General features: G+C 37.2%; 1 long non-coding RNA gene across 2 annotated transcripts; it reads right to left on the bottom strand.

Moving 5' to 3' along the window:
* Positions 1 to 288: 288 nt before the first annotated feature.
* LOC148917085 (uncharacterized) lies at positions 289 to 5,438 on the bottom strand. 2 transcript variants are annotated; one of them, XR_016127455.1, is made up of 3 exons: positions 5,154 to 5,438; positions 4,776 to 4,956; positions 289 to 4,632 (listed from the first exon to the last, which is right to left on the bottom strand). It is a non-coding gene; the product is annotated as an uncharacterized LOC148917085 (long non-coding RNA). The 2 variants fall into 2 exon arrangements; XR_016127456.1 differs by having other exon boundaries at positions 4,815 to 4,956.
* Between the last annotated feature and the right edge of the window lie 7,599 nt (positions 5,439 to 13,037).

Genomic DNA, 13,037 nt, shown 5'->3' with positions numbered 1-13,037 from the left:
TAATTACTTACAAGTTGTCATATGTTCCATTTCCTTGTAGAATTCAACCTCATCATCCGTGCGGCTATACTTTGCGGTTTGCGGTAACCGCAAGTTTTGAAAATCAAATACCGCAACCGCAACCGCAAATGCGGTTCGGTTCTTAATACCGCAAATGCGGTTCGGTTTACCGCGATTGCGGTTTCATTTCGGTAAATTATCGGTTGGTTTTTGCGGTTTTTCGGTTTAAAATGCCACCCCTAGTGTAAACTATGAAAACACGGAAAACATATAGAAAACAAACTCAACTTTTCTTCTTTGAGTTAGAAAACAGTTTTTTGTTGTTTTCCCCATTTTCAAAGGAAAAGTGAAAACACGGGAAATGGTTTAATGGAAACACGGAGAAACCCACACGATAAGAGAAAGACCTCACTGCCTCTCTTTGGGTTCCTCCATCTCTCTCTCTTCGTCTCCTCATCTCGCCCTCTTGCAAACACAGTCCCACCCATTCCTCGTCGTAGCCTGTCTCATCCATGACAAAATTTGGCTGATGGTTGTGAAAGTCTTGGTGATGAATTTCAATTAACTAATTTGGTTTTATTTTATGGGAGATTCAATATAATACCCAATATAGTGTTTTCCTCATCTTGAGGTTTTTTACTGCGTCAACATATCGTGTGTCCCTTGTGCAATTGTTTGCGTTTTTATTTGAATTTATTCTGCTGCGTATTCTGGAATTTTTTGCTTACAGGATTGTTACAGTATTTCAATCCTGTTGCGATTTTGAGTATTAAGAAACAGATCAGTTGGCCATTCTAGGGAATTTCAGCAGTCGACACACATCCTCATAAGCTTTGGCGGGGTCTCCGAGGTTGTCTTGTACAATCGGCCAGCGTCTTGACTGCGCCCTCAAGGTCGTTCGGCATGTGAGACCGAAGAACACGTATGAATCGGCAGGGGCCTCACAAGGTTGGTCTTAACCTCATTCTCCTTCCACATATTGCAATACAAGTGGAGAGTCAGATATGGTACAAACAAAGAAGAAGGCTTGTTAAGCAAGCTCAATATTAATTACAAGTAGTTGAATTGCAGCAGCTAATCTAATCAAAGTCAAGCCATCCCCATTAATGCAGCCAACCTATAGCCACCCCACAGCAAACCTAGAGACCCTACAGCCACCCTAAAGCAGCCAACCTCATTAATGTCAATACCTACCATATAGTAGCTTATTAGCTAACACCCGCTATTGGTCTAGCTAACAGCAGCAACCTCCCAAAGTCTCTCCAAGTCAAGGTAATATTTCCTGCTTTCACACTTCCAACATTTATTGCTTTCACACACAAGCTAACACTCCCCCTCAAGTTGGTGCATAGATGTCATCAATGACCAACTTGCCAAGAGAGAGACTGTCGTTATTAATATTTCTGCATCGAGCTTCTTCTTAATAGAATGTCAATCCACTTCAACATGCCTCTTCATGTGGGACCACCACATAGTGGGTCACACGTGAAGCTAAGGCCACATCGAAGTTAATCATTTCGGTCTGTCATTGGCAACACCAAATCCAAGTGCGGCTGGTCAGTCAGATCGATCACAGAAACCATGCGAACATGGCAAAGGCAAAGCAAAGGACACAGAAACCCTGTGAACACAGCAAGGATACAGAAAACCCTATGAACACGACAACGGACATAGAAACCTTGTGAACAGGGCAAAGGACACAGAAACCTTGTGAACACGGCAAAGGACACAGAAACCCTGTGAACACGGCAAAGGTAAGGCAAAACCAAACCCTAAAAAAAATAGGATAAGGTAAGATAAGGCAAAGCATGGTAAGACAAAACCAAACCCTAAAAAATAGGATAAGGCAAGGTAAGGCAAAGCATGGTAAGACAAAGGTAAGACAAAACCAAACCCTAAAAATAGGATAAGGCAAGGTAAGGAAAGTCAAGAGCAAAGGCAAGGTCAATGGGCGTGACCACAACGGAAATACTCCAGCAAAGGCATGAGCAATAATACTAGCACCATAACAGGCCAGAGCAACAATATTGGTATTGTCCCCAGCAAGAGACATACAGGCAGGAGCAACAACACTGGCATCAGTAAGAGCAACACAAGGCACTGGCACTAGTGAGAGCAACACAAGGCACTGTCACTAGTGAGAGCAACACAAGGCATTGGCACCAGCGAGAGCAATATAAGACACTGGCAACAACAAGAACAGAGACAACTTCTCTTCACTAGTGAGAGCAACACAAGGCACTGGCACTAGTGAGAGCAACACAAGGCACTGTCACTAGTGAGAGCAACACAAGGCATTGGCACCAGCGAGAGCAATATAAGACACTGGCAACAACAAGAACAGAGACAACTTCTCTTCACTCCCCCTCTCCCCTTGAAGAGAATGGGTCGATGGAGCTATATGATCAGTGGTACTTGAAAACAGGCACGGATAATCTGCCATGGCAGATAGGTAGGTGAATTGCAGCGGAATAGATGAGAATTGCAGCGGTGTCACTCCCTCTCAAATCCGACGATGTATGAGAGTCGAGATTTGGAGAAAGTAACACCCAAATAAATAGAGAGTAGGAAGACACGAGTGTTTCTGGGCAGACACGAATGAAGAGAAGATAACAACAACAAAACAAATTAAAAATAAATTAAAAAAGAAAAGATGAGGTGACCCACGGGTGTTTTGGGCAGAGCATGACATAGAACCTTAATAAAGTTGTATCTATCTTCCCCTCAAATCCGACACTGGTAGAGGGTTGAGATTTGGAAGAAGGGAAACTGAAATAATAGAAAGAGACTTAAATTGAAACAAATGCAATAGAGGAAGGTGGAATGGAGGTGGGCAGCCGACAATGAGAGAAAAGGAATAAAAGATGGAAAGGAGTCTGCAACAACCCCAAAAGAAAGAAAGATTAAAAATTAATGAAGGTGGATGACGTGTATGCACACATAGAGAGAAAGGGATGAATATTGTATAGATAAGGTAGGCGATGTTGACAAATGTGAGGGGTGTTGAAAAGGAAGAGCCATATGGTGCAAAACAAGTCAATAAAATAAAGGAAAAAGGAAGCCAAGTAATTGGCGTGAAAGAGAAGAGGTCAGTGGCAACCACAGAGGCGCAAGGAGAAGCACTTGCACCTCCTCTCGCCGGAACTGCGTAGTGCTCACAAGTTCTCATGGCACCACTGATTTAGCAGAAGACAGGTTGCAAAAGCGTTCTTAATGGAGGTTGAGGCACTACCTCACGAAGGAAGAAGAAGACATAATACCTTAATTTTTATTTTTCTGATGAAACGGCGTCGTCTAGTTTCATTATGTTTAATGAAACACAGTGTTTCACTAAAGTTGGTTTCTAAGCCATTGGAAATACAAAATTGCCCCAATGGGCCCACCACCCAAGTCATATAAAATCATATCGTCACCTACACTAAATCCAAAAAGAAACAACAATAAACTATTGCTTAGCCCAGTTAAAATCAAAATGTTGCCTATTAAAAATTTACAAATCTCAATATAATATAAGATTTTATTTTGGTCGAAAAATATAATAGAAGATTATACAACAAACAAAAGCCCTTTTAACCCATAACCAGTCAATCTAATAGATAGTTTGTATGAAATAAAGGTTTTTTCGGTTTTTTTGTTTTTTAGCTTTAGACTTTTAAATATTGCCCCTCCTTTGAAAAAAGGTCTGGATCCGCCGCTGGAAGAAGTAGCGAATTTTGTTTCATATATGTACTCTTTTTTTTAATGGAGAAATGAGTAGACGGAAAAACTTTACTCATCGAAAAAGATAGGCTCAAATATGGTGTGCATGACATGAGAACAAAGAGATGAGGAGAAAAAACACCCTGCACGTGGGTAACAGGGGGGAAAGAAATATACCCCAAAAAATGGTATGGAAATAGAGTGGAAGAAATAATTTAAGGAAATAAAGGGGAATAAAATAAGAAACAAGGTAATGACATTTATTTATTTAGTTATGTATTTTGGTTGATACTGGAAGGAAAAGGAGGAAAAAAGAATCTGCCTAAACGGCTAAGGTGGAATGAAAAAAAATGTTGATTAAAGAAGAAGATAAACAAGAGAATTTACAGCAACATGAAAAAACGCCAACGACTCTCAATTTGGTAGAAGATCTTAAGGATTAGCCATTAGGCTCTGATACCATGCCAAAACATGAGAAGCTGGAATATGAGAATATGAGAATGAGAGAAGATAATTTTGTGGTTTTCAACTTGTATTCAGTTTTCATTGATTGTTTTGTAATACATGATATATATATAAGGAGAAGACTTGCTATTCAAGCTTTACATTAATTACAAGAATCTATACATCAGCCAACCTATAGCAACCCCACAGCAAACCTACAGACCCTACAGCCACCCAAGAGCGGCCAACCTTATTAATGTTAATAACTACAAAATAGTAGCCTATTAGCTAACACCCACAGCTGGTCTAGCTAACAGCAGCAGCCTCCAAAGTCTCCACAAGTCAAGTTAATATTTCCTACTTTCACACTTCCAACATTTATTGTTTTCCACACACAAGCTAACAGACACTAACAAAGTGAAGGTTGATTCTCGCCGAGTTGATTTGCAATGCCACGCGTCTCATAAACGTAATCTATTATTAGATTGCCTGAAAAAGAGAGAGCATGTAAGCTAAGGGGCTTTGACCGAACCACTAAGCTCAGAGATTGATAAATTTCTGAAGTAGAAGAATTGGCTCTTGTTTTGTATTAATCAAATTTAGCATTCGTAAATACATTGAGCAAATTGCACCTCACTTAGAGATTAGTCTGTTTCTAGCCATGAAACAACCTTAGTTAGCATTACTGGTATGAGGATCACTTGTATCTTCATGAAACCAGTCCCTTTCCATCGCTAAAAGCTTTCTTCCTTCTCTCAGCTGTTCAATTCGTGTTGACATGTCTTGAGCCAATTCCGAGCCTGTGGGGAAAACCTGAAAACAAAACATGATTCAGTTATGAAGGCTTATTTGATTAATTTAATCAACCGCTTGCATATGTGACTCAGAACGTAAATTACCCAAGAATTATATACAATGTTTTAAATCGCTATTGTGTAATGTGTCGCATATGTATATCTATTTACTTATTTATATTTGAATGCATATGCAACGTTAGAAAGGTTACTCACAAAGCCAAAACCATTGGTAATAGGCTTGGGTTTAATCATAGAGTAACTAGCAGAATACTTTGCTAGGAAGGACTTTATGTAAGGAATTTCGTCAATGACAGGCAGTAACACCACCATTCTTACTTCCTCTTGATAAAGCATCGTGAAATTCTTCAACCGAATTGTACGTTCTACGACCTTCAGATTTCACATAGTTATCTAAATTTCCTGGGGCCAATACACCATGGAAACCTATGTAATTTGCATCTGGGTTATATTGTATCTGTTTAACTGTCATCATTGATGCTAAAGTGGCAGTGTATCTGGTTTTATTGTATCACTACAAACTTTGCCAAATTGTTTAACAACTTCTCCCCTGCAACATGTACAACAACGTTAGTTAGTATTTTTGTCAATTTCTTTGACCGTGCAAGGGGCAATTTCATCAACTCAAAATCCTTGAGCATAAAAGCTCGTTTGAAACTCCCCTAATTTCATATTAGGGCTTGAAATTGGTCATTTGGGTTTAGGGTGTTTCAAGGGATTAGTGGTTGAATTTCGAGCCCTAATATGAAATGGGGAGAATTTCAGACAAGTTTTTACTCTCAAGGGTTTTGGGTTGACGAAATTGCCCCTTGCATCATTGAAGAAATTGACAAGAATACTAACATGTCTTTGAATTACTACAAATACAAAACTACAATGGCAAAATTGACGGAATTGAAACTGCAGGGTCAAAAGTGATTAAAGTGCCAAACTCCAGGGACCAAAAGTAATTTTTGGCCTTTTTTTATTGCTGTAACAATGCGTTTACATCGAAATCACAAATGTGCCGATGATGGTCATGAGTGTAAGTTGAACGACGAGTGCATCGATTATATCCTTATAGAAACAAGCTAAAACGATGGTGTGCTATTGAAGTCTTAAAGAAAGGTTTTTCGTCCAGTAGTTCTTCTTAAAGATTTTATTTATTTATTTTTTAATCAACGTATCTAGTCTCAACTTATGTACTGTGAACAAGGGGTTGTGTACTGGTAACTAATTTATCTTAATTTTCAAATTCATAGCTATATGTATGCAATTGGGTTTTTCAAATATTGGAACTTCACCTGTGTTGATCCTTTCGCCTCCACATACCAATCATATTGCAAAAGCCAAATCGAGACAAGGAGCTTGTAGCTCAAATAGTTAAGACCATTTATCCCCCCTCCTCTCTCCTCTCCCACCCACACACCACACACCTAAACACCCCCACCCCCAAACAAAATATCGCATGATTGAAAGAATTTATTAGTATTTTTGAAAATTAGTCAATTGATGAGCTATAAACTAGCGTCATAAAGTTTTATTTCTACAAAGACTAGAAATTGGATGTAAAAAAATTATCATTAGATTTTTATCTCTGATGATAGATGATGAGAGAGATTGGTGATGAACCACCTTGATCATCCTAGAGATGGCAATTCCATTAGATGTCGTTCAATCAGATGACTAAATGTGACTAATTCATAGGGGCTACCACAAATCCCATATGCCCAATTCTACCTCTTCTTTATGATGATCTTCTGCTTTGCCTTTCAATGTTTGTTGCATGTTTTTAGTTTTTCTCTTGGCACCAAGATTGTTTTAATAGATTGATTAATAGAGAGTATATGAATTAGGCTGACAAGTGACAAGCACGCAATATTCTCAGTGTCCACATATTCTCAATGTTTGTTGCATGTTTTTAGTTTTTCTCTTGGCACCAAGATTGTTTTACAATTTGCGCGACGAAGAGAATTTTGTCGTGCAAAGTACATTTTAGTTGCACAAATTTTAGTGCGACAGAAAATTCGTCGAGCAAAGATAGTGAAGAAAGACTTTGCACAACGAAAAAATATTGGTAGCGCAAGTTTTGCGCGACGAAAAGTATTGGTCGCGCAAAGTTTTGCACGACAAAAAGTATTGGCCGCGCAAAGTTTTGCTCGACGAAAGTATTGGTGGCGTAAAGTTTTGTGCGACAAAAAGTATTGGTCACACAAAGTCTTTATAAAAAAAATCTTTTTTATAAAATTCTCGGGTCCCATTTTTGGTACCGCCCAAAATTTTAGAGTTTTGCACGACGAATAAACTAATTTAATAGTTTGCGCGACGAAATATTTTGTTGCGCAAGGTTTTGACTTTTTGTTTTATTATTTCTTTAATATTAATTTAATTATATTAATATTTTTGAATTTTTACTTTTTAAATTTAATTTAATTGTATGATTTTTTTAATTACTTTAATTTAAATTGACATATGAAAAATAGTGATCAAATTATCCAATATATATAATATTCAAAATGTACACATAAATTAACAAAGTACAATTGTAAAATCCTAATACAAGCCTATTGTGGTGGTGGTGGCGGAGGATATGTTTCAATAGCATCCTAATCCTCAACTTTAGCCGTCAAAGTCTCGACGATTCCCTACCAAAAAAAAAAGGTCAAATAACAAAAAAGAAAAAAAAAAGGGCATAATCTCCCCTAAAATTGTTATACCACAAATCCAACCCAAACTCCAATTCTCACCCTATACTCAACCCCAAACCCCACACAAACTCAAAACTAACTCCAAAAACACATATTAATGAAATTTTTTTTAAAATTTGAAGAGAATGTACCTTTTGGCAAGATTGAGAGTGAGTGAGAATGAGAGGGAGAAGTGAGTGTGAGAGAATTAGAGAAGATAATGAGAGAGAGATGAGAGAGTGTGAGAGTGAGAGATAGTGAAAAGAAAGATGAGAGAGTGAGTGAGAGTAAGAGATAACGAAAAGAGAGATGAGAGAGTGAGTGAGAGTGAGAGATAGTGAAGAGAGACATGAGAGATTAAATGAGAGGAGTGAGTGTGAGAGATAGTGAAGCGAGACATGAGAGATAAAGTGAGAGGAGTGAGTGTGAGAGAAAGGGTGGGATTTGGGAAGAGGGAAAGAGAGAGGAGAGGTAAGAGTAGAGAAAGATATTGGAAAAATGGTGGAGTTATTTTGGTTGAAAAACCATATCACTTTGCACGACGAAAAATATTGGTCGCACAAAGTCTAAAAAATTATAAAAAAAATTCCCACGTCCCATTTTTGGTACCCGTCCAAATTTTTAAAGTTTTGCTTGACGAAAAATATAGGAATATTGGCCATGTAAAGTTTTGCTCAATGAAAAATATTGGTCGTGCAAAGTCTAAAAAAATTATATAAAAACAATTCCCACGTCCCATTTTTTGTACGCCCAAAATTTTTAAAGTTTTGCATGATGAAAAATATTGGAATATTGGTCGCGCAAAGTTTTACATGACGAAAAATATTGGTTGCGCGAAGTCTTTAAATTTTTTTAAAACAAAAATCCCGCATCCCATTGGTACCCACCCAAATTTTTAGAGTATTGCGCGACGAATTGTTGGTCGTGCAAACTTTTCAGAGATGAAAAATTGGTTCGTAGCACAATATTTATAAAAATAATTGATATGAATAATAAAAAATAAAAAAATTTATTTTACGATTTAAAATATGAATGAGGTTAAAGCTACTTAATAAATAAATAAATATATACACACCATTCAACGATCCAACTGTCAAACTTGTTTGTATATACTTCAAGGTTGTATACCCCAAAATCGTAAAAAATAAACATTCAGAGTTCTAGTAACGGGACAAAAATTTTCGATGGTTATAAATAAAAAATCACGATTTAACGGTTATTTTAACTCCGATTTTGATGATTTGTTATAGCTACACTCCTTGACCTTATATGAATACAATGACTGAATTTGATCTTCAATTTAAAATATTTACAGTAGTAGATACCACAAAATTTTATGTTATATTTAATGAAAGTATAAATAAACTCTTAATTGTTAGTGAATATATTATTTTGATGGCATACGCATTCTACAAAACTAGTTTCAACGATCCAACTATCAAACTTCTTTTTTTTATACTTAGAGATCCTATACGCCAAAATTCGAAAAAAATAAACATTCAGAGATCAAGTAACAGGACAAAACTTTTCGTCAGTTAAAAATGAAAAATCACGATTTAACGGTTATTTAACTCCAATTTTGATGATTTGTTTACAGCTACACTCCTTGATCCTATATGAATACTATTACTGAATTTGATCTTCAATTTAAAATATTTATACTAGTGGATACTACAAAATCTTATGTTATATTTAACAAAAGTATAAATAAACTCTTAATTGTTAGTGAATATATTGTTTTGATGGCATATGTATTCTACGAAACTAGTTTCAATGATCCAACCGTCAAACTTCTTTGTTTATACTTCGAGATTATATACGCCAAAAATTGAAAAAAATAAACATTTAGAGATTAAGTAATGGAAAAAACTTTTCAACGGTTATAAATGAAAAATCACGATTTAATGGTTATTTTAACTCCGATTTTGATGTTTTTTTACAGCTACACTCCTTGACCCTGTATGAATACAATGAACTAATTCGATCGTCAATTTAAAATATATATCTTCTAACAAAAACCAAATCCGAACTACAATAACATATTTTTCTAACAAAATTCCGATATGAACTAATATAATAAATATATATACCGTTTAATTTCTTAAGTGTTATACATACAAAATAAAAAAACAAAAATAAATTGATGTAGGCGACGAAATGTTTGGATTACGTCATGCAAAGATTTTTAAAAATTATTTATTTTATTTTATTTATTTTTGTGAAGACTTTGCGCGACGAAACACACTTCGTCACTCAAGACTTTGTGCAACAAAGTTTATTGTTTCGTCGCTCAAAGTCACTTTGAGCGACGATGTATTGTCGTTGTGCAAAGTGACTTTGCGGTTTTTGTCGCGCAAGACTTTATTTTTGTGAAGACTTTGCGTGATGAAACACACTTCGTCGCTCAAGACTTTGTCCAACGAAGTTTATTGTTTTGTCGCGCAAAGTCACTTTGAGCGACGATGATTGTCGTTAGGCAAAAGTTTGTCGCAAAAAGTGACTATGCGCGACGAATTATTTTGTCGCGCAAGTGAGCGATGTATAGTTTTTCGTTACGCAAAATTTGGTCGCGCAAGGGGTTTTTTTTTTACTAGTGTATATATATAGTCCCCTTCTATTAAGAGATTCTTCAAATAATTTTATCTTAGGGATACCCTTTAGGGTCTTCTATGATTTTTTTTTTTAAACGATCCAAACCATCTATTTTTTAAGTATACATTCATAGATCATCGTTTAAAAAAATTAGACAAATCAGAAACTGTTTCGACATCCAATTATGTCTTACAAAATCATTGATCACGGTGCTTCAAGAAATCACTAAAATTTAAGTAGTTTAAAACTAGGTTGGCATTTAACGGGCAGACCATGTTTTGGTGGATGCACCCCTGATTGATTAGGATAGTTGTACCTTTGGAATATTTTAAGTATACATTCATAGATCATCGTTGAAAAAAATTAGACAAATTGGAAACCGTTTCGACATCCAATTATGTCTTATAAAATTATTGATCATGGTGCTTCAAGAAAGCACTAAAATTTGAATAGTTTAAAACTAGGTGGCATTTTATTGGGTAGACCGTGTTTTGGTGGATGCACATTCTTGATTGACTAGGATAGCTATACCTTTGGAATTTTTTAAGTATACATTCATATATCATCGTTGAAAAAAATTAGGCAAATCGGAAACCGCCGTTTCGACATCCAATTATGTCTTAGAAAATCATTGATCACGGTGCTTCAACAAAGTACTAAAATTTCAATAGTTTAAAACTAGGTTGGCATTTTAATGGGCAGACCATGTTTTGGTATGGATGCACCCCTGATTGATTAGGATAGCTGTACCTTTGGAATTACTATAGTGCCCTTTATAGGGAGATTGATGGAGGATATTCTTCTTGTCTTTTACAAGAAGCATGACAGATCCTGGTATTATTCATATTGGGAAGACAACAAGCTAATAATGCATGGGGCTGCTCCAACTTTTAATCATAGGTGATCTTCACCAATCTACATTAGTGCTACTATAAGTTTGGGATTTAAAGACGATTCCCTTTTTAATTTCGCACCGGTCTCGGTCTCCCGAAATCTCATAGACGACCTAGTACTTGCTTGGGTTATATATGTATAAATCTTTCCCTCATTGCTTTTGTTTTATTATGTCAATAATATAGGTTTTGCTTTCGGAGAAAAAAAAAGATTAAAGAAAAAACTGCATGTCGCTCCTATACGTAACAAAAGAGGAGCGAGTATATTGCTTATAAGTGACTTTATCTGTTTGTACATATAAATAATGTAATTTCTTGATATAATATTTGGATACAATTGTACAATATATATATATATATAGAATACAGTTGACTTTGGATGGAACTATTTTGGTAAATACAAAAGGCTATGAACCGTAGCAAATCATTTTGAGATGATATCAATCAGCATCATTTAGAGATTCATTAGTGGAGGAAATAATGGTTGTGATTGCTGGATTGACAGCCCCCCGCAAACTGGACAGCCCTAGTTGGACAAGTTTGGATCTTAAGAGAGCATGGCGTGGCTTGTGGAGGGCCTTCATAAGAAGATAAGCTGGCTGATCAATATAGGGAATATATCAAACTTGGTGGCTTCCAAGAGCTACTTTTCACGCACAAAATGGTAGTCAAGCTTGATATGACACGTCCAAGCATGAAAGACCGGGTTTGCAGCCATGTATGTCGTACTCAGGTTGTCACAATGAAGGAGAATAGGAAAGTGGAGAGAAACACCAAGCTCGGAGAGTAGATAGGAGAGCCAGGTAGTCTCAGCACATGAGTGCGCAAAGGGAGCGATACTCGAATTCCACACTTGAACGGGCAACAGTGGGTTGCTTTTTGGAACACCAAGAGATTAAATTGGAGCCCAAATAGATGAGGTAGCCACTGGTAGATCGATGCGAATTTGGATAGCCAGCCTAATCTGCATTGCGAGGCACGAGGTGGCGTGGGCGGTTCGGGCTAAGAGAGAGAAGTAGAGCGTGCCTTTGTCATACCGTAAGATCTGCTTGGCAATGACAAGATGAGAGGTGCGAGGGCAGCCATGAACTGAGCAGCGAGTTGACCGCAAAGAATAAGTCCGAGCGAGTTAATGTCAAGTATTGAAGACTGCCAACAATCTCACGTAGTAAGAAGGAGACTCCAGTGGGCAGACCGTCGAAAGCGTACAAAGGAACTTTGGCGGCCAATGGAGTGTTGGCAGGTTTGCAGTGGAACATGCCATGACGCTGTAGTAGGTCGTGGGCATATTTCAGCTGTAAGATATGAAGGCCATCAGATTTGGTGGTAACTTGGAGGCCCATAAAGAAATGAAGCGGACCAAGATCCTTAATATCAAAGGCAAGGCCCAATGCAGTGATGAAGTGGTGAAAAAACCCGGAATCATTTCCTGTGACCACGATGTCATCAACATATAACAATAAAAATATGACATAAGAGGCATGCCGAAAAATAAAAAGAGAAGAATCAGATTGGCTGTGTTGGAAGCCAAAGGAAAGAAGAAACGAGCTAATGCGATGGAACCATTCACGGGGTGCCTGCTTGAGGCCATATAAGGCCTTGTGAAGCTTATAGACATAATTAGGGCAGGTGTGGTCAACAAAACCTGGTTCTTGAGCCATGTAGACATCTTCATTGAGAATGCCATGGAGGAAAGCATTTTTGACGTCGAGTTGGCTGAAGGACCATCCCCGAGAGATGTCAATAGTAAGAACTATGCAGATGGTGGCAGGTTTGACAACAGGGCTGAAGGTTTCAGCGTAGTTGATACCTAGGTATTGATGAAAACCCTTGGCAACAAGACGAGCTTTGTAGCGCTCAATACGACCATCAGAAGTAAGTTTGATCCGAAAGACCCACTTGCAGCCGACCGTATTTTGAGATGGGGT

The sequence above is a fragment of the Prunus mume genome, linkage group LG5, assembly GCF_029339155.1.
Source record: "Prunus mume cultivar Tortuosa linkage group LG5, ASM2933915v1, whole genome shotgun sequence".
NCBI lineage: Eukaryota > Viridiplantae > Streptophyta > Magnoliopsida > Rosales > Rosaceae > Prunus > Prunus mume.
The sequence above is the reverse complement of the archived record's forward strand: the minus strand, read 5'-3'. Positions and strand labels throughout refer to the sequence as shown.